The sequence below is a fragment of the Corvus kubaryi genome, unplaced genomic scaffold (genome assembly GCF_017639235.1).
Source record: "Corvus kubaryi isolate FWS band 111438036 unplaced genomic scaffold, C.kubaryi_AGA036_p1.0 split3-131, whole genome shotgun sequence".
NCBI lineage: Eukaryota > Metazoa > Chordata > Aves > Passeriformes > Corvidae > Corvus > Corvus kubaryi.
Window position 1 is genome coordinate 6,246,516 of NW_024582083.1, and position 20,275 is coordinate 6,266,790.

At 36.7% G+C, this 20,275-nt stretch overlaps 1 protein-coding gene across 22 annotated transcripts in view; it reads left to right on the top strand.

Annotated features, from left to right (window-relative positions):
- The window catches only part of TENM3 (teneurin transmembrane protein 3), a 1,314,113-nt gene that overhangs the window by 686,123 nt on the left and 607,715 nt on the right, over positions 1-20,275 (top strand). For 20 of the 22 annotated variants that reach the window (XM_042015030.1, XM_042015032.1, XM_042015041.1 and 17 more), the window contains one exon: positions 16,850-17,007. The exons of the other annotated variants lie outside the window; for them this stretch is intronic. The gene's annotated coding sequence lies outside the window, so the exon portion shown is untranslated. The remainder of the gene's footprint in view (positions 1-16,849; positions 17,008-20,275) is intronic. 22 annotated transcript variants of the gene reach the window in all.

Here is a 20,275-nt window from a genome sequence, read left to right on the forward strand (position 1 = left end):
TTTATTCTAGTTTGATAACTCTTAGAATCATGAACTGTCAATGGCAAGTGCTCTGTAAGTTATTGCCAGACAGTGAAAACCTTCACGCTTTCGTTTGTGTCTAAAAATATGACTCATTTCACTGCAGTCATATAGGGTTTTCTTTCATGCTAAGGACATGTTCACTTATTTGAAAAACAATCAGGTTTTTGTGAGCTGCAGAGATAAAGCAATTTCAGAAAAAACAAACTGAAGATTTTTTAAATTATTTTTCTGACACAAGTACATACAAAATTACTTTTTGTTGTTAAGAACACGCACAAAGTGCATTGAGGGAGAAGTTACCTAGTCAGTTTAAAACTGAAAAACAGAGATGGATTGGTGTAAAAATGATATTTTTAAAATTAAATGGTTTGCATATGCAATGCAAATATGCATTAATAGTATTATATGAAAAAAGTACCTGCTGAACCTTTACCTGGCCATATTATTTATTTAGAGTCTTTATTGATGTCCTTTGCAAGCTAGTTTGTGGTTTTGCTTCTTTTGTGAATTATAAGGTAATCAATAGCTTGTAAAAGTAAATAATGTCTCCAGTCAGTGCACTAGATAGCTATTATTTATCCAAGATCTCACTTCAGCTATGGAATTTTAAAAGTTGCACTACTGTAACAACTACAATAATTCCTTTAATTATACTGTAAGTAAAACAGAAATTGCATAACCACTTTTTCTATCAGATTTCTCTGAGGGCTATAATGATTTAAGGAGCTTTTACTGTACTGTAGTGGCAAAGACTATTTTATTCATTTAAAGACTATAAGAAAGACAACTGTAGACGTATAAAACCACTGTATAAACATCAGCATTATGGAATAAGTAGATTTCCATCAGCAAATAACATAGCATTATGTAAAATTTTTTTTCCCAAAAAAACAAAATCTGGTTTTTTCAGTGTTTCTTTCAATTTTGGATTATTAACATACATCTTTCCTAACTTTGGTGGATAAACAGCCTTGGCTTGTATAGCCATTTCTGATACTGTGACTTAGAGCTTTAATTTGATTCTGATCCCTCAACACACATCATGTGTTCAGAGATGCATAAATTTGAATTTGGAGGTTGCCTGCTGACTTCTAAGTAAATAGGAATTTATGCAGGCACCAGCATTCTTACAATTATTTTGTTGGTTATCTTGCTGGATCACATTTAAGAAGCACAAGAATAATCTGAGAAGTAAGTATATGTGCAAATATATTACTGTAAAAAACTGTATGGCTTTTATCTCTGTAAACTATAGATTATAAAATTGTTTTCATTATTTCAGAGATTGTGGTAACATCTCTGGCTGGGACATCAAGAGCCTATCAAAGTTTTCTTTGTAAAAGTGTCTAAAAGATCAAAAGACTCTGGAACATTCACCCTGTGTGTGGCATTGCTTTCAGATTCTCCCCTTAGGTAATGAAGATTTTATCTCAATAAAAGATCCTATCTCTGAAATCTGCTGGAGTTACAACTTCTTGGTTTCTGGTTCCTCCGTAGTTTTTCACAGTTTTTTAGCTCACTTTTGCTCACACCTCTGTTTTCTTCCATAGTAGAATCTGGTTTTCAAGAGTTTGTTTCCCATTGAAGCTGTGTGTAGCCCAAAAAGGATAGTGGTGTTTGGATCCTCCCTTTCCCTGGCATCATCCCATTCTCCTTGCCAACACTGCTTTCTTTTCTGCATCCCAGTCTCTGAGGTTCAAAGAAAATTGCTCACCTTTTTTGTGTTATCCTTGTCTCTTGTGTGCGTCCTGGCTGTCTCTTAATAGAAAGATACATGTTGTACATATGAGCTACTTAAGCAGAATTAAAAATCTTTAAAGCCAACTTCAGGAATCTTTACTAGACATCCTCTAATGTTCACACATTTCTTTTACTGCATCTTTCCAAAGATTCAAGCCCATCTGCATAAATTCATTACCTGGAAACATAACAATTTTAGGCAGCTATCAGACAGTAACAATAATGAGTTGCTTTAACATTTTCCCACTTCCAGTTACTTTTTGAACTACTTTTTTTTTTTTTCCTGGCAGAAATCCCCCTTTTTCTATCACAGCTCCTGCACACAGAGAAGCAAAAAACAGGTACCTTCATAGCTTATTCTATATTAGTGTGGTGTTTCCTCTCCTAATGGGATTTCTCAGCTTTCTTTTAGGTAGCTTTAGTTCACTTACCCATCACAGACTTTGGTCAAAATTGCTTTAGGATATGCTTTCTGCCTAAAAATTGAGAATTCATTAATGAAATCTAATTTTTTTTTTAAACAAGCTCAAGGGTCATAATGACTTTGGCATATAAATTGTCCACAAAACTGATATAAGTAGCTTCTGTCATCTTGTCTATGACAATTAAAGACCTGCCACAGCTAATTACACCACATACCAGTGATGTACAGCTTCTTTAGTTTCCTTTCTTCTTTACCTTGACAGAATTCTTTTAACAGAAACTTAGTGTCAGTTATGTTCTTTTTTTGAACATGCTACTAGAACATGTATTTTCAGATAACTGAAAACTACTATATGTAGAACAAAGTCTTATTTTATTGTATGCAGATGTAGTGCTTTGCAAAGGTGAGAAAGTCTAAACAATGTGAATCTGTTCAATGTTGAATGTTATCGCTCTCATCCTTTTCCACCCTAAAATGATTTTTTCTTTAGAGGGCACTTATACAAAATAAGATGCTTTCTATGCCATAAGACCCTAGCAATGTCTTCTCTCATTACTATAATTATATATGTATTTCCCCTATATAAGGGAAAAATTTTAATGCACAACCGTTTGTCACAAGAGACATCAACAAACTTATTCATATTAGGACATGAACCAATTAGCCCTGTGCATTCCATATGAATAGTGCTGTCACAGGGTATAAATATAAAATAGAAATACTATGATATACACTGAAATCTTACCAGGCTCAAACAAGTATCTTAATTGTGCAAGTAAAAAGAACTGCTGTAACAAGGGGCATTGGTGCCTGCAGGCAAGTCTTTGATTCTATACCTTTCCATCTTGTAACATTGTACACTGAATATCCTTGTAGTCTTTCTCAGCACAACCTAAAAAACCTCAAATAATTACAAAAGGCAAGAAGAGTATCACCTAGCTGCCATTGTACAACAGATTGTCCTGCTGCTGGTATCACTTAAAAATTAGGTGGACAATACTAAAGTAGTCATTCTTGCGAAAGTGACTGAACATACTTAAAGAAAAGAATTTATAACGGCTATCAAAATGTGTTTTGGTAAATAAATCTGGTCTTTGATAAATACATTTATTTGCAGATTAAATACTATTAGAGTCACAATCCTTAATGAAGTGTCAGTAAGTGACCTCCTGTTTTCATGGCAGCCAATGCAGCCAGAACATCTGTCTTGGGATGATTTATGATAATACTGTATTCCCCTATCGTCTGCTTTATGCCCAGAAATGGGTCCCACAGCTTTAAGCTGGATACGAGGAAAGCAGAGGGGCAAAGCCAGGAAAATTCCTCAGCTCGGTTTGTGTTCAAGCTCACACACACTCCTCCCCGTTCTCACCGCTGCAGAGCCGAGAGAGTGGATCCCTGCTTTTAGCCAGGGGCAAGAAATGACTGCAGACCGGCATACCTAAGTCCTCCCATAACTACTTCTTCTGGAACTGTTTGGCCTAGCTCTGATCTAAGAACCAGATCAGCGGACTCCGTGGACCAGCAGGGAGGCGTGGGGACACCGCATCCCAGCCTCGGACCTCGGGAGGGGCCGCGCCAGCTACAGAGGGAACTCTAAATCCACCAGCTTCCTCCACACCAAGGAGATTTAATATCTTAGCAGTTATTCTTTTCTCTTTTTTTCCATACCCTGCAGGCAATTTGTTTATTAAATAAATAGGTTTTTTCACTTTCATCCAAGAAAATTCCTTTTGCATCAGTGGTGGAGGGAGTGCTGAAACCTGCCTTTTCTTTAGAGGAGATGTTCATTTCAGGACATTTCCTCCTAAATTTGTCTCAAACCAAGACAACATCCAGTACAAAAATCCCTCTGCAGGGTGAGCTTTGAATATAAGCAGTGCTGTCCAACGTGTTTTGAATTCTCCTTTGCAAGGGCAATATTACATAAGTTCAACATGCCTTGATATCCTGGTGGTATGCAGAGCAAGCAGAGAAACCTGACAGAACTCTGATTTCTTATTAATTTTTAGCCAATTTAACAAGTTGGTTCCAAAGCCCTGAAGTGTTAGGTCCCTTTTAAAAATAATATATCAGAATTTTGACCATCAAATAACTCTCAAATCTGCATGACATCCAGTTTTATTCAGTGATGCCAGCCAGATGCTGTACAACTCAATAAGCGGATCAGCTCAAGTGGGACCTGACATATAATGGGTTTGAACTACATTGACTAGTGACTAAAAACCTGTGGGTGTTTGACTGATAAAGTACCATTGCCAGTTCTCAAAGATATAAAAATGTTTGTTGGGGTTTTTTTGTTTGTTTTTTTATTTACTCTTTTGCAGGTTTTCTGAACATAGGAAGGGTTTGGGATTTCTTCTTTCCTTTCATAGGTTTAATGAGAGCTGGAACATGTAGAACTATGTACAGAGTTTTCAGCAGAGTGAAAACAGCTAAAATGACAAAACTTTAAAACTCAAAAATCACGTGATCAGGATTTACAAATACTAGAAGTAAATTTGTCCATGTAAATTTCAAATAGGTGTTTTTTATATATCATATGCTATAATCTTCAGCTATTCCTTCTTTTTTCCAGATCATCCCTTATTCAGACCACAGGAGCAGGCTGGGATGACCAAATAGCTTTTTCAATCACCCTGGCACAAAGAGTGGTCCAAGGCATTTTGGACTATATAGTTGTTACCCTGTGAGCTTTTATACTTATGAGTTTTACACATTACTATCCATTTCATTTAAAACCCCACCTGTGGGGCAGTAGATAATTATCTATAATTGTCATAGGAACCGGAGCAGATGGATGGGGCTGGGTCAAAGACTCAGAAGCAAAATGAGTGATTTACAAGGAGTCCTAGTATAGATTATTCACACTTACTCCAGAAAGTGCAGTGCTTAAAAGTTCTCAAGTCTGCTATGGTTTTATTCATGTGCTCTTATCACCACTACTGTGGTTCTGATGGCATTGCACAGGAAACTGGCCTCATAAGAGCTTGAGATTTCACGTTCTTGTGCTCATTTGCTGGCAGCACATACACTCCATCTTGATTTACGGGTCAGTCTTGTCTATCCATATGAAAGCTAGTGAAAAGTAGCAGCTTCCCTTTTAGCTACCTCACAGATAAAAATATTCATTTCAGAATTTTGAGTGCCTAGCTTGGAGTTAAAAACTTCAGCAAGACTCAGAAGTCCAGAAAGTTATATTGTTTCAAGGATATGTCTAAAATTCTGTGTCAAACAGGCACAGGGACTAAAGTAAAAGAATCCAGTGATCTGAGAATACAATTTAAGATTATGAGCCCTATTTGTGCAGAAAATCAGAATCGTATAGGTCTTTATATGTTCATGACACAGCTTAATTTACAACCATGGAAATGTTTGAAGTTGTGAATCTTCATCATTCTTTAAATTGACAACAAAGTTTCAAGCCAGCTCCACAGATCCAGAAACAGGGAATACACCACTTGGTATCAATTTTGAGAAATACATTTTAGAGGATGTGCAGTACCCTGTAGGAAGTCTGTGATAGGATCTAGAATCCATTTCTACACAGAAAAAGTTTAATAAATGGAAAAGTCCTTCTGATAGCATCTGCTTTTTTTATTACACATTTTGCAAATTCTGCGAGAAATCTGAGAGGTATCTAATGACTAACAGCACCCTGCACTAAGTGATCCCCATTCATGCCCAGAGCACATTCCTTGCTCAGTGAGGCAGAAGAGCTTTGGGAAAAACAGTATAGGATCATGCAAATATGGAATATATCAAAATGCAGATACCCAAGAAAGAAAAATCTCATTTCTCAGAGTTTGCTTTTACAACTGCAGTAATTTTCCTTGCAATCTTTTTTACTTTGGTTTGAGCTTTTCCTGTTCCTACAAAAGAAAAAGGTGACTGAAAGTGGTTAGGTGTTGTTGTGAAAAACATTAGGTTTATTTTTTCCCTTATCCTTATTCTGGTGGAAAGGGGCAGCACATAAGGAACAGCTTGGTTTCACTTCTTCAAGCTTCAATAAAAGATACAGAATTACATAATGTCATAATCATGTTTTCAGTCTATCAGAAAACAAGCTCTCAGAGCTATTTTGAGATTTGTGCCCTTGTTCACATGCTAGTGGGCTTTGGTTATATTACAAATGATGACCACTAAATTACCATTACAACCCGGCCAAAGACTACAGAAAATGAGCATTAAAACAATACTGGTTAATAATAATTACATAAAAGTGATTTTGGTAATGAATTTAGTTTCTGCTGACTTGCTAGATAACCATATGGTTAACTTCAGAATCAGTCAAGAATTTCCTTGGACTTTACTTAACAGGGTGACATACAATTTAAGTACATGAAGTGTGATAAATACAAGCTGTCTTGAGAAGATCGCTCTGTTGACTTAGATAATGATTGAATAAGAGAAGTGTAATAACAAATATGTGCACAAATATTTCTACTTTAAAGTAGAAATCAAGCCAGCCTGTTAGAATTATCAACAGAAAGTTTAGTATGGTTAACACTTTCCTTAGTTACATACAGTAAGCAGAAGCAGTGTCATGCACACAGAAAAACATTTTCATGCTTGCTACAAGCCACAGGGCATAGGCAACCAAAGATACAGTTTCTGTATTTTACTACTGGTTTACACCTTTAACGGATGCAAATAGAAAGCTGAATGTTGTATTACTCCTGTGGTACACAAGGATGCCGCTTTAGTCAGACTGAATACCACCCTATGAGGTTATTTTTATTTCAATTTTCTTATAAGACAGTTTACAAATTTGTCTCTAATGATGAGAAGGAGATGCTTTTACAGATCACTGCTTGCCTAAAAGGACAGTTTCACCATCATTGTTCAGATTCCTTTACTTTAAGTCTAAAGTGTAAACTAGATGTTTTACTGCATTGTCTAGACACAAAGGTCTATACAGAAACAACATACAGAAAAGAAACACTGACTTTCTAGTGAACATTTTCTATCCACATGATTGCTTTGCAACAGCAATTGTAGTGATGTGGTCCTTAATCATGACTCATAAAGCTGGGATAGCCGCCAAACCAGAAGTGTGGTACTTGACTGTCAACAGCTGGGTTACCACTATAAAAATGACTGCCAGGTTCAACTTGACCACTTTTGCAAAGTTAGGTTGATGACAATTTTTTCTACTTTTCCAAGCCTTCAGAAAAATCTTTCCCACTAAGTGCTGATGCTTCAAAGACATACAGTTAACTAAGTACCAGTCTGACTTTGGGCTGTGACCATATTTATCAACAATAGGAAGTAAACAAAGCATATTTATGATTAGAAGTAATTTTTAAAACAAATTTAAAAGCACTAAGTCTGCTACAGGTTTGCCAATAAAATACTACTGCCAAAGTTTGTGGCATTAACGTTCATGCGTAGATGATAGTAATAACAACTTTACTCAAATGTTTCAGCTTTCCACCATTTCTGGGGACAGGGAATATGTTGTGTTTTGCTAAAGGATACTTCTGCAACCAGAGAACACAGTACTGCTGGAAGGCTGTGTGCTAGTGTCTTCAAGTTCCTTCAGTGCTCAGTTCAAGCAGATGAGGGGGGAAAAACCTCAACCTCAACTTAATTCTAGTAAAGTATTTCAGTTAAGGTATTTTTAAAAATCAAAGGGGATTTAAACAGCATTGACTAGACTAATTATAAAGGCTGTCAGTAAAAGTGGCATGTACAACTACACATTATGAAAATTAATAATTTTTCCTCAGTTTCAATATTCAGGTGAAAATGGGTAAAAAAAACATAAGAAAAAAAACACCAACAAAAAAGACAAAAAAAACCCAAACAAACAAAAAACCCCACAACCAAACAAAAATAAATAACTCACAGGAAAACAAATAAGCAAAACCAACAAAACAAAACAAAACCAAAAGTAAAATAGAGAAAAAGGGTAGAGTTTTCATAGATTCCAGAAAGAGGATTCATGAGAAATGGATGTGGGCCAGAAAGGGGAGATGGGCATAGGCTCCCATGGTTGCAAAGAGACCCGAAACCGTGAATAAGATTGCAGCTTAGAAAGAAATCTCCCAGGTGCAGATTCATTCTTTCATCAAGTTACATCAGCTGGTGAGCATCAGAAAAAGATACTCACATCTTCCCCAACACCCCAGTGATCCAGAGAGAGATCACTACATTGCAGTAAACGGCCCTATTGCAAAGTCTGGTGGTTTTTTCTTTCTTTTTTTGTCTATAAAGACTCTAAGTGTATTACCCTACCCTGACTTGCTTTTCTTGGTGAAGAAAAGTAACCTTAATGAGGCTTTTACTTTCCTCCCCTTAAACTATCAGCCAGCCAGCCCGCCCAAGTGGGGAAGTGCTCATTTGCTGCCCTTCTCTGGTTTACTGCTGCTTAAGCAGTGCTTCAACAGGTGGTGAATTAATTCACAGGTGCTAAATAGTAGCACAGAAAAGCTGTAGTAGCCTTGCCTGAGTTTCTTCCTGATTGTAAAGTCAGGGAACTTTTCAGGTTTAATGTCTTTGGTAAGTTAAGCTGTGTTAAACTGCATGCTTAAATCTAAGGGGGTGAGATGTGTTTATGTTTGAAGGCATCATATTTGTTTTGCAGGTTTGCTCATCTGTTAGAAAATGATCTCTGACAAGGTGCTCTTTTTGTCTGTGAGGGTCATTGAAGGTAGGCAGTAGAGTCACCTTTATTTTGTGAAGCAGAACGGGAAAGGGTAGGCTAAAAATTGCATTCTAATGCTATGTTATTAAGCCCCATATGTTGCAGCCCACAAAAAGATGGTGTTGAAGAGAAATGTGCCAAGTTTATTGGGGAAAGAACAGATAGCCATAGAAAGAGAGAAAGAGCTACTTTTTTTAAGTTTACAGTTGAGGCTGCAGCAACCTTATGATTGTAAACAGAAATGCTGATACAGGAGCTTTTTGCAGTGAAGTGGACTTAATGTGGAGAACAGAGAACAGGCAGATTTTTCTGAGTACAAAATATGTTGTGGTCCCTCGTATTCTGTATATGTGAAATTGAGGGGATTTTGCGTCTGTCAGCAGAGAGGTTATGGAAAGGAACTGGAATTAATTTCAGTACTGGTTTCACTTGCACATGCTGTAGACTATCAGCATAGTACATAATATTTCTCAGTCTACCTGTCTGCTTCTCAGAAAAGAAATTATACCTGTCATTTATTTTCCTATTACGACGTTTAGGAAGTATGGCAAGGGTGGACTATATTAAAAAGATATCAGTAGAAAAGGAAGTGTAATGATCATTCAGATTTCTGAAAAAAACATATCCTTTAACATAGCTTTTGTGTTCTACAGCAGAAGGGGGAGGGTAGGGAAAGGCTACAGCTCAATCCAGATCCTGTACTTTTAGCTGTAATTTATTTTGTCCCATAGATAATCCCATGATCAGCTGGATTCCCATATATACCCTTAGTTGCAAAGCTTGAGTGTATACCTTACCAGCAAGAAAAAGATAGATTTGTTTGTTGGGTTTTGTGAATTTGCTACTTGCAGGGTGGATAATTTTTCTTACAATATGATTTGTTGATATATGATGATGGAACTGGCCTGTTTCAGATAACTTCTCTAAAAAGGAATAAATACCCAGACACTGATGGCTGGATCACTGCTTTCAGTACTAGGCTGCTGCAGTATATAGCATTTTCAAGAGTCATCTGTTTTTCTTTTTTAAAGTTGTGTATCATCACTTATAAATCATTAGTACCAAAATGCCCTTAAAATTCTTCCTACAATTTTTGCCTGCACATTTACAGTGATGCTGCCTTTAATTACAGGACACAGGCTACTTCTTAGCAAATCAATGCTATTTTAAATGCTCTTTGTAACCTTAAATAAATGTATAACATCTATTCAGTACAGTATAAAGGACTTCTCCAGATGGCTTGATCATGACAGATAACCTTATTTATTGTTATGACAGTACAGTGGCAAGCTGCACCTGTGGTCTCTTCCCTGGTCTGTCTTGCAGGCTTCTATTTCAAGTGAAAAAACCTTACCAACACTTTGGCAGGATTGAATATAGCAGTTGACCTAACTTCAGGCTGAAGCTATGCTCTCAAATTCTTGCTCCAGTTTCCTGTCAATCACTCAGTTGTTCATCCTTTATACAATCTTTACAAGTGTTTTCTTCAGATAGAATATGCCACCATTTCTTCTTTTCCTTTACTGTTCTTAGTCTTAATACTAGGACACTGCTCCCTTTGCTGATAGGGTGAACCTGGTGAGCCCAACTGTAAATTTTGATTTTGTCTCAGTGACACATTTCTGTAAGTTTTTGTGACAAAGATCAAAGTTACAAAGGGTATCTCCCTATAAAGACATGTGTTATCCATTCCCTGCAGAAACACATCACAAGTACAGGAAAGGTTGATCACAATAGGTTCTCTTGCCCAGGTCAGTGGAACATGCAGGTGGCTGAGCTGCAGGGGATGGTGATAAGGCTATATAACATCAGGGAAGCTGAGAAGGAGTTAAATAGCTGTTTCCAAGTACAGTCTGCAGTGAACCCAGAGCCTGCAGCCAAACAGCTGAAAACTTACCCCAACAGCACACACACAGTAGGAAGGGGGCCAGTAATACATAAGAATGGAAGCTTGCAATGGCAAGGACCAGCAGGAGAAAGACACTTCCTTGAAGCCTGAGGTGCCCTTACAGAACCTGTTCACTGCTCTGCAAACTGAAGAGGAAAGACCTGTCACCTCAGGAGAGCTGCTGGGGCCGAGTAATGCAGTCCAATCTGCTCCCTGTGCAACAGCCACTGCAATAAGAGGCTACAGGTAGGAGATAGCAGGTGACTCTTCCGAGAGCTATAGAGGCACCCATTTGGCAACCTAAAGTGGCTTCCAGAGAGGTGTGCTGCTCCCTGCAGCTCGTATCAGGGATGTCACCGAGAGACTGTAAAGCCTTACACTGTCTCCTGGCTACTATCCATTGCTGTTGTTTCACGTGGGCACCAGTGATACAGCCAGGAGCAGTCTGAGGAGTATCAAGCAGGATTACAGAGTCCTGGAAGCAGCAGTAAGGGACTCTGGAGCACAGGCAGTTTTTTCACCAATCCTGCTGGTCAGAGGAAAGGGGTTTGAAAGGGCTAGCTGACTGTGGTGAATTGACAAATGGTTACAGGCCTGATGACACAGCCAGGGGTCTGTTATACCATGGGACTCAGTTTGAGGAACCTGGTCTGCTGGGGGCCGATGGAGCCCATCTATCAGAGGAAGAGAACTGCATCTTCATTCATACATTTGTCAAGATGATGAAGACTTTAAATGCACCTTTCCTGGGAAAGGGAATTTTAATCCATTCCACTCCTACCAGCTTGATGCCAGTGCCAGCAATAGATGCCCAGAAGCCTGCACAGGTATCACAGATCAGCAGGAGAGCACCTGAAGAGTAGAACAAAGGAATTGCAGCTGCTCCAGTCAGCAAGTTGCCTTCATTGGGGGCACAATTTAAATGCCTCTGTGGAAGTGTGTGTAGTGTGGGTTTGGACATGTGCGTGCCTGTAGGGATATGATCTTCCTGGCATCACAGAAATGTGTTGGGGTGGCTTCTGTGGCTGGAATATTGGAATGGAAGGATATAGGCTCTTTAGGAAGGACAGATATGGGAGACCAGGAGGTGGTGGTGTTGCCCTCTCTATGACCAGCTGGAGTGCATGGAGCTGTGCCTGGGGACAGATGAGGAGTCAGTCAAAAGCTTCTAGGTCAGGATAAAGGGAGCACAGGGATAGATGAAATTATAGTGGGGGCCTGCAACAGGCCACCTGACCAGGAAGGCCACGCATATGAAGTGCTTTACAGGCAGATAGGAGCAGTCCTATGTTTAGAAGACCTGGTTCTCATGGGGTGCTTCAACTACCCCAATATCTGCTAAAGGGACAGTGTAACAGAGCATTAGAAATCCAGGAGGTTTCTGCAAATACATTCCAGATCATAACTTTCCTCTCTAAATGGTAGAGGTGCCAACAAGGTGTCCCTGCCTATGGCTAGAACTAGGTGGTCTTTCACATCCCTTCCAACCTAAACCATTCTATGAGCATGGCAGCGTGACTCTGTGCAAGTGACCACAACACTGCTTAAAACATATTATTCTCTCAAATTTAAGCAAGCCCAGGTACTTCCTATATAACCTCAATTGTTTCTACACAACCGTGTTTTCACTCTCAGTATCTCTCTTGCATCATTTTTCCAATGCTGCCTTAATCCCTTCCTTTCTATGCGATTTTTTGTTATCATTTTAATAGCTTTTTTGAACATAAAATTCCAACAAGTGAAAGAAACCTGTTAATCAAGCTGACATCAGACAGCCAGAAATTTCACAATTAGTAGTTCTTTTACTCTTGTATTATTAACTCTTGGAATTTCTATATTGTATTTTATCTGTGATGATTTTTTTTCTAGCAAAGTTTTATCCAATCAGCTGTAATGATATCAGCCAGCCCAGTTGAAGAACAATAAGTATTTTTAAAATATTGCCTCCTTTGTCCCTCAAAATTAATAAATAGTTTTATATTATCATGATATAATAATATAAGAATAAGACCATAATGTTCTTAAGTTCTTCAGTTTTTAACTATGTAAGAATATAATAAAAAGCAATCAAAAATTGCCCAAACAATAATGAAGAAAAGAAAAATTTTGATATAATTTGTCTATTTTCTGATATGATCCTGTGAATAAACACAGAAATTGAGATAAGGAAAGTTAAGAAAAAGTTAACAAATAAAAAGGTTGATTTGGTACCAAAATGAGGCAGCAAAATGCTGAAAACCAAGTTATCACATACAGGTGTATCTTAATTTAAACACTGTTCTCTTATTCATTAGTCAGCAGTGGTTGTTGTCTTGACGGTAGAAAACATTGTGGTTCTGCTGTCTGATTAATAACTTCCATTTGCAATTTGGGTGTTGCTGACTACAATGGAATCATTTTCAAAGTGACTCCAATGCTGTATGATAAATGGATGGATCTCAGGAAGAGGCCTTGATCTATAGACAGTGCTGGCCATGGAGAAATTGCTCTCTGTTTGTTTTGCTACTTCTAAATTTCAGTTAAATTTTAATTAATTTTTCTTTATACTTTTATGTCTTCCAGTGCCTTATTACACACTTCTGTATAGTTCTTGCATAAATACTTTTTCTGTTGTCACTACAATTTCAGCAGAAACTACTGAAGATAAATGTTACGAGGGTTGAAAGCTACATATTATGTTTATTGGCTTATCTCCACCCCTTGTGTGAGCACACTGATATCCATCTTGAATTTCGGATTCTTACTATTTTTCAAGAATAATCAGATGTTTTATCAGTTAACAAAGAATAAGCTGCGGTCCTCAAATTCCAACCACATAGTCTGTTTCTAGATTGAAAGCTAAGTATGTGCACTGCAGGCTCCTTGACTCTGATCACACATTGAAGTTTATTTTTTATAGGAGACTCTGAAATTTTCTTAAATGTTAGTTTAACTGGAGGAAAGAACACATCTATGGTGATAAATTAATCAAATTTTTTTCATTGTTCTGGTCTCTTCTTGAGAAAACAAAAATGTTAAAGCAGGATAAAATTATTAATTTTTTCCCCAAAAGACTAAAGTATTAACCATATGAGAAACAATAAATACAATTCAGTATAAATAGGAAAATATTTGTACTTTTTTTGTGTTATTAATTTTGTGGTAGGCAGCAGGAAAGGCACTGATCAGTAGGAATAAGGACCTCTGCACAGTACTACCCATCAGCTTTTGGCTGGTGTTAGAGAGGTTGGGAAATCCCTGCTCATATCTCCAATAGCATCTAAATGTGCAGATACATGTTCAATGCTGCACTGAAATTTATTTATTAGGCACCTCTGAAAATCAAACTGTAGGATGTAGATTAAGTAAATACAAGTACTCACCAACATGTCCAAGTTAGAAGTTTGGTGCTCAACACACCCACGACAACAAGTGCAAAGGTAGAAGCTCTTCTAATCTAGGAAGTGCATTTCCCTTTCTTTGCTGCGACAGAGGAAATTTTGAACAAGGCATCGAACTTTCAAATTTCAATGAAGGGTTTAAAGTTGGCCAGGAGGGAGTCTGAAATAATTTTAGTATTGTTCCTCTTTTTGATTTTCTGTTCAATATAACTTAATTGCTATAGAACAGCCTTCACTGTAAGAAACATTTTCTAATTGCTATTTTTCATTATTCTTTCCATTTGAATTAATCTAGCTTTAAGTTACTTTCATGACAATACGTGATGCCATGTGGTTCTCAGCAAGTTTTGTGTCAAATATTTAGTACAACTGTGTTGACATTCTGCCAGGCTCTTGGTGAGAGCTGCTTGTAAGAAGTCTTGTAGTTGAATCTGATTCAGTTTAAGGCAGGTCACAAATCTCAGTCACAGTTCAGTAGATCACCCAGATTTTATTGTCTGAGTTAGCCTCTTTTTATGGCTGGCTTCCAAAACAGCACATTGGAGTATGAGTTCAGAAGAGGCCAACTAGGAAACATGAAGGATTGAGAAGGCACCATGCTGCTAACATGCAATCTGTACTTTGCTAGCAGTCCTCTGCTTCAGCTCTTGGCATTGTCCCTTGTGAATAACAAGAAATTAAACCATTATAAAACTGATATAATTGTTCAGAGGAACAAAAGTTCTCTGTCTCTTCTGGAGTTTAGTGTATCTATTATCTCTTCCATCTTCTTAATCAAGAGAAGCAGCTGACAAGAAGTGTGTTAAAGGTTACTTATGGGAAACCCCAGATAGCAAGACTCAGCACTTTTCTTTACTTCAGAGAATATATGTGACAAGCCCTGGATAAATTCCTTTTTCATTTAAAACAGCCTACTCATGGTACCAGCCAATATTAAACATGGCCTTTCCTGAAAACTGTTATCATGTGAAAAATAACTTAGACCTACAGAGAAGTAAATACCAGATTTTGTAATATGCATATATCCATAGCAGTAGCATATACTTTATTTTGCAGAATGAAAGTTGAACTTTTAAATAGCAAGTTTCGGTGTTAAAATTCTTAAGAATGTATTGGTGTGTACTGCCAGCATATCTGATAAGCTGAAGAAGTCTGTAGAAATCTACTAGTAAATACAGTAATATTCCAAATCAGTACATCCTAGAGAGTGTTTCTGTGCCTATTCTGTAGAAAGCAATTCTTGGCTGCAAAAAATTTACAATAAAGCGTTTGGGCATGAAATATTAAAATATTTATTAAAGGCATTAAAGTAAGTTTTCTGAACTACAGTAGCATAAATTATTGTCCACATTTTTCTGAATGTCTTTAAAAGACTGATTGCTCCCTTGCTATAACGTTGCTTTCATCACTCACTGTTATTTAAAATAAAACAATTTAAACAATCTACCAGCAATAGCTACAGCTTTTTTTGTTGTTAAATTCGGTGCTGTTTTTCATTACTCCTCAGGTATATTGATTAGATTGGAAATTTATAGCATGTGTTTCTCAAACAATATTTCAGAAAAATATCTGTCTCTTAAATGTATTTACAGTAATTTAGTAAAAGACCATGAAATAATAGCAATGAAGAAGGTCATAACACTTGTTCTACTGTTCCTGGTGAATAGTAAATCTTAGTCTCCTTTTGACATGCCTTCCTATTCTGCTCTTTTTCTTTGCAGTAACCTTTAAAACTATTATTATTATTATTATTTATATAATTTTAAGTATATGTTAACTTTTGTCCTTCAAGAAACGACAATATTTTAACACTGAATTTTTATTACTGTTTTTTTCTTCTTTATTTTCATATTGGAGCTTAGTTTTTTTGTCTAGTCTCATCCTTCCTAGATCAATATGAGTGCTCTTTTGGTTTTTTGGGGTTTTTTTTGTTTTGTTTTATTAGGACATTATATTTCTTATTTCACCCATAGCCAAACAAGGTTTTCCTTGTTCTCTGGAATGTAGACTTAATTCTTCTCTAAGTTTTACCCCTTTTCATGCTTGAGTTATTAGCTGACATGTTTTTTTTCCAGACCAGCTTTTAAAATTTCTTTTTCTACCTTTAATTCATAAATGATATAATCAATTATTTATACTTTATTTCCCTAGACAATCCTAGGCAGAATATTTGCTTGTCCTCAGATAAGTCATGCCACAAAGAAAGATCTCTCGGGCAGCTGACACCAGTTAGCCCAGCTGGTTTCTAACCTCTCTTGAGCCCTGACATGTCTCAGGCCAGCCAAAAGCTGCCTACACATTGTATCAGTCGGTGAATGACTGATTCATTGTGCACGCCCACTTGCCCCCTTTGCTGAGTTTGCCTTGGTTAGCCTATTGCACATGCAGTCAGAGACTGGCTGGGCTATGAGAGAGAAATACAGTCTAACTTCAGCTGTGTAACTTCAACATCAGCCTAGCATCAGTAATTTCACAAGGGTCTAATAATCCTGTTGGCATTCATACAGCCTGGTTGAAATCTGAGCGGTGTCCTCAGGGTATTGCAGAACTTGTCCGGTTTTCCAGGCAGACCTACAATACACAACGATACTTCTGCATTCTGAAAGGCAAGCAGTAGATTTATGGCCTTTGCATTGTCACTAATAAAGTCCCACAGCTGTTCATTTCTTACCAAAGAACTAGTTTTGTAAGTAGATGGCACACTGTCTTCTAGACTCTAATTAAAACTTATTTTTGGTCCTTAGGTGTAATGACTACTCTTCTGAGATGAGCTCTTAATTAATGCACAGAGATCCTGAAAGTCCCACCTCTCAACAGTAATGATTGACATCCAAGGATACAAAAATTGCACTAATTGAGCTTTCCATTTATACACTTTTCTGCAGCCAACTCATCAGAAAAGGTAGGAGAACAGATGAGCATACGAACAGTTCCTTTTCAGCCATCTATATTCTCCTGAGGGCAGGGAGAGGGGGAAATCTTGCAGAACTGTGGAACATCTTTAACTATAGGAGTCAACTCTTCAGATTTTAGATGTAAGGTTTGTTTTACTATGAAAATTAGATTTTTAGTTAAGTGATATGCAGTTGAATAATGGGACGGTATTCAATATTAAAAAACAAGGACACCTGGTAAGTCAGTGGGCTATGCTTTGCATCACAAATAGTGCTGTGTAGCAATATATACTTTCTGAACAGAAGTTGTGTGGTATTAAACTGAGACATTTCAATGGGTGAGTAGTGGTTTATCTGGAAATGTTCTCTTAATTTTGACCCACAGTCAGTATCAGAGATTTTATAATACTTGTAAAGCAATTATTTCTTTCTAGGATTCAATTTAATACTTCAAAAATAAACTTTGTGATTAATTTAACTGCATATTTTTCTGGAGTCAGTTAAGATGAAGTCATTGAATAAAGTCCAGTATTCTCCTCTGAGCTGAAGTCCACAAAAAGGTACTGATAAGAACAGGGTAGATGGAGAGGAATAAAGGGCACTGAAATGTATCACGGAGATACTTGGCAGAAAAATTGCAGTGCAAATGGTATTTAAGAAGTACAAGAAGCAGCCAAGGGAAAAAAAAAAATGGTAAGAAGGCCAAACATAAAGATTTATCTATGTTTTGAAAAGTAATCCAGGGTACAATAAGAAGATATTCAGTCTCAGAGAACTTTTCTGATCATGTTTTTTTGACTGGATAACTTAGAATACTTTAGCTTATTTACTCCTTATTTATAACTTTAATTTCTGGTGTCTTATAACAAACATCAGTGAAAATGAAGCTCATGAAATAGGCATCAGACTTTCATGAAAGAACTCTGTTCTGTTGCAATGTCTATATTTTAAATTTACCTGTTATCTCTCCTCATTTCTAGAAATGGGAAGCATTCAAGGTGTGGGGAAAAAAATTGAACATATTTCAGAATGTTTTAGGATTCTAAAAACAAGCCAGCAGTTTAATCAGTGGGGTTAAGCTTGCGGGCTAGAGGAATTACACTTTCTTGGGGAATATCCATAGTGAAGAAGATTAAAGTATAAATGCTTACTGACATATGCTTAAAACTGGAATAGAAACAGATCTAGCTGGTTGTATCTAGATTAAGAGACCCATGGGAAAAAATGTAAACATACATATTGTGGGCACCACGTACTCTAACTTCTGAGATGTTTTACCCCTCAAGTGCAGCATAAAGGCTATAGAGAAAGGGATTGAAAAGAAAACTAAAGCAGGGATTACATAAGGGAGGTCCTGGAGAGAGAGCCATCCCATCAAAGTAGTACAATAATTTTGCAACATCCCTTTTGTGCCCAGCAAAGTTCTGAAAATGTGTATTTTCTCTGCAAGATTACAGAAGGAGGCAAACTGGGAGTATGGGTGCAGAATGATTTGAGAGTCCAGGACTTTTTATTTCTTCCAGTGAAAATACGAGCACAAAGTGAAACTTAAATTTAGAGTTAAGAGTACAGAGATATAAATGGAGGCTGGAGAAAGAAAAGTGCAAAATAAAAAATAAATTATTAGAAAAGTGGCTGTTCTAAATACTCTTTTGTATCTAGAAAACTTTATACTCTTAGGATTAGTGCAAAACTGTTAGTACATCTTCTTTGAGAATATTAATTTCATCTTCTTCATGAAATAATTCTTTGTCCAAAGTAACCCATTGCAAATTTTTATATTTGCCTATAATTTATAATGTTACTATGATTTCCATATTGCATGCATAGAGGCAAAATACCTAGGTTTTAAGTAATTTTTTTTCTTAATTGCTGGACACGCAGTTCAACTTTCTCCAAGTAGCCAAAAGAGTGTGCGAATTACTTCCTCTCTAATCGGGCTACTTTGAGAAAGATGAATTGTTTAAAAAATTTTGGTAGAACCAAAACATGTTTTAACCTGTTAAGGAGAACAAAGATGCTTTTCTACAACATAATACAGCCACTAGCATGTCAAGGTCCAACTTTATTATCACACCTTCAGAAGCTGTGTATTTTTATATGTAAGAAATGGTAAAAGCTCACTGTAAGTTTCACTAGACTGTATATATGTAGAAATAGCTATTAACAGGAAACATATGCATACATTCAGAGTGTTGTCAGTGGTTTTAAACTGTAGTTAAAATGTACTTTGTGCTAATTCAAAATAATAGTTCTAGCTATAACGGCAGCTTTAAAGATCGTAGCAAATGTCAGATCAACTGAGGCCAATATATGCCTCTTGCTTTTGGTAATCAATTAGACATTAATGATAGGTATTTCATTTTGAATAGTTGCAACAATAAATTATTCTCAGGGTAACATGGTGGAGCCTAGTCTCCTTTGGCTTTTGGAACCAGTAAAATAACAGAACATCAGTCAAGTTAATAAAGTGTGCCCTTATTACACATTCTGCATCTGTACGTAAACTGCCAGCATAGGATCAAAGACTGCAGCTGTTTCAGTTATATCACAGTCACATCATAGACATTTTATAGTTACAGCAGAGAGAGTTCCAGGGAAAACCCAGTCACCTTGAGGACATACAGAGTTCAGTGGAATCTCATTAAATTGCACCTTGATATTATATGAAACTGAGTTGGACATCTATTAGGTATGGTATGTGCAATTTCCATGCTAAAATTGTTTTTATGCATGTTTAATGCATTGCCTATGTCTTCTCAATAAATCCAGGGTTTTGTTCACACAAACCTTCAGAGTTCCATGTTTACATATTTTAATTTTGTATTGGTAGTTGCCAAAACCAAAGGATTATTCATAGCCAAATGGCTGTGTTGTATTGCACGTGTGAGGGCCATGTGAAGGCATTAAAAAAATATGTAATATTAATTAAAATATTTTGAATGCAAGCTGGAATATTAAAGTGTGTTTTCACAGCTGTTGACATATTTTTCCATTTCATCTCATAGAATAACGTTTTGCTTAAGTCAATGGGTTTTGTAATTGACTTTTTACAAAAGTAGAACTTCACCTAGTCAATTCTTAGTTATAATCAGATGTGTTTTAATAACAACACATTACCTTTTCTATATTACCAAGTTTCAGTCCAAGAAACACCAAAAGGGAGAAATCTTACTAAAAAGGTGATTCAAAGAGTTATTTCTGAAAAATATGTTTTAAGTATTACATAATGTTCAACACAGAGTAGCTAACTGCTATATTGCAACAAAGTTAAAC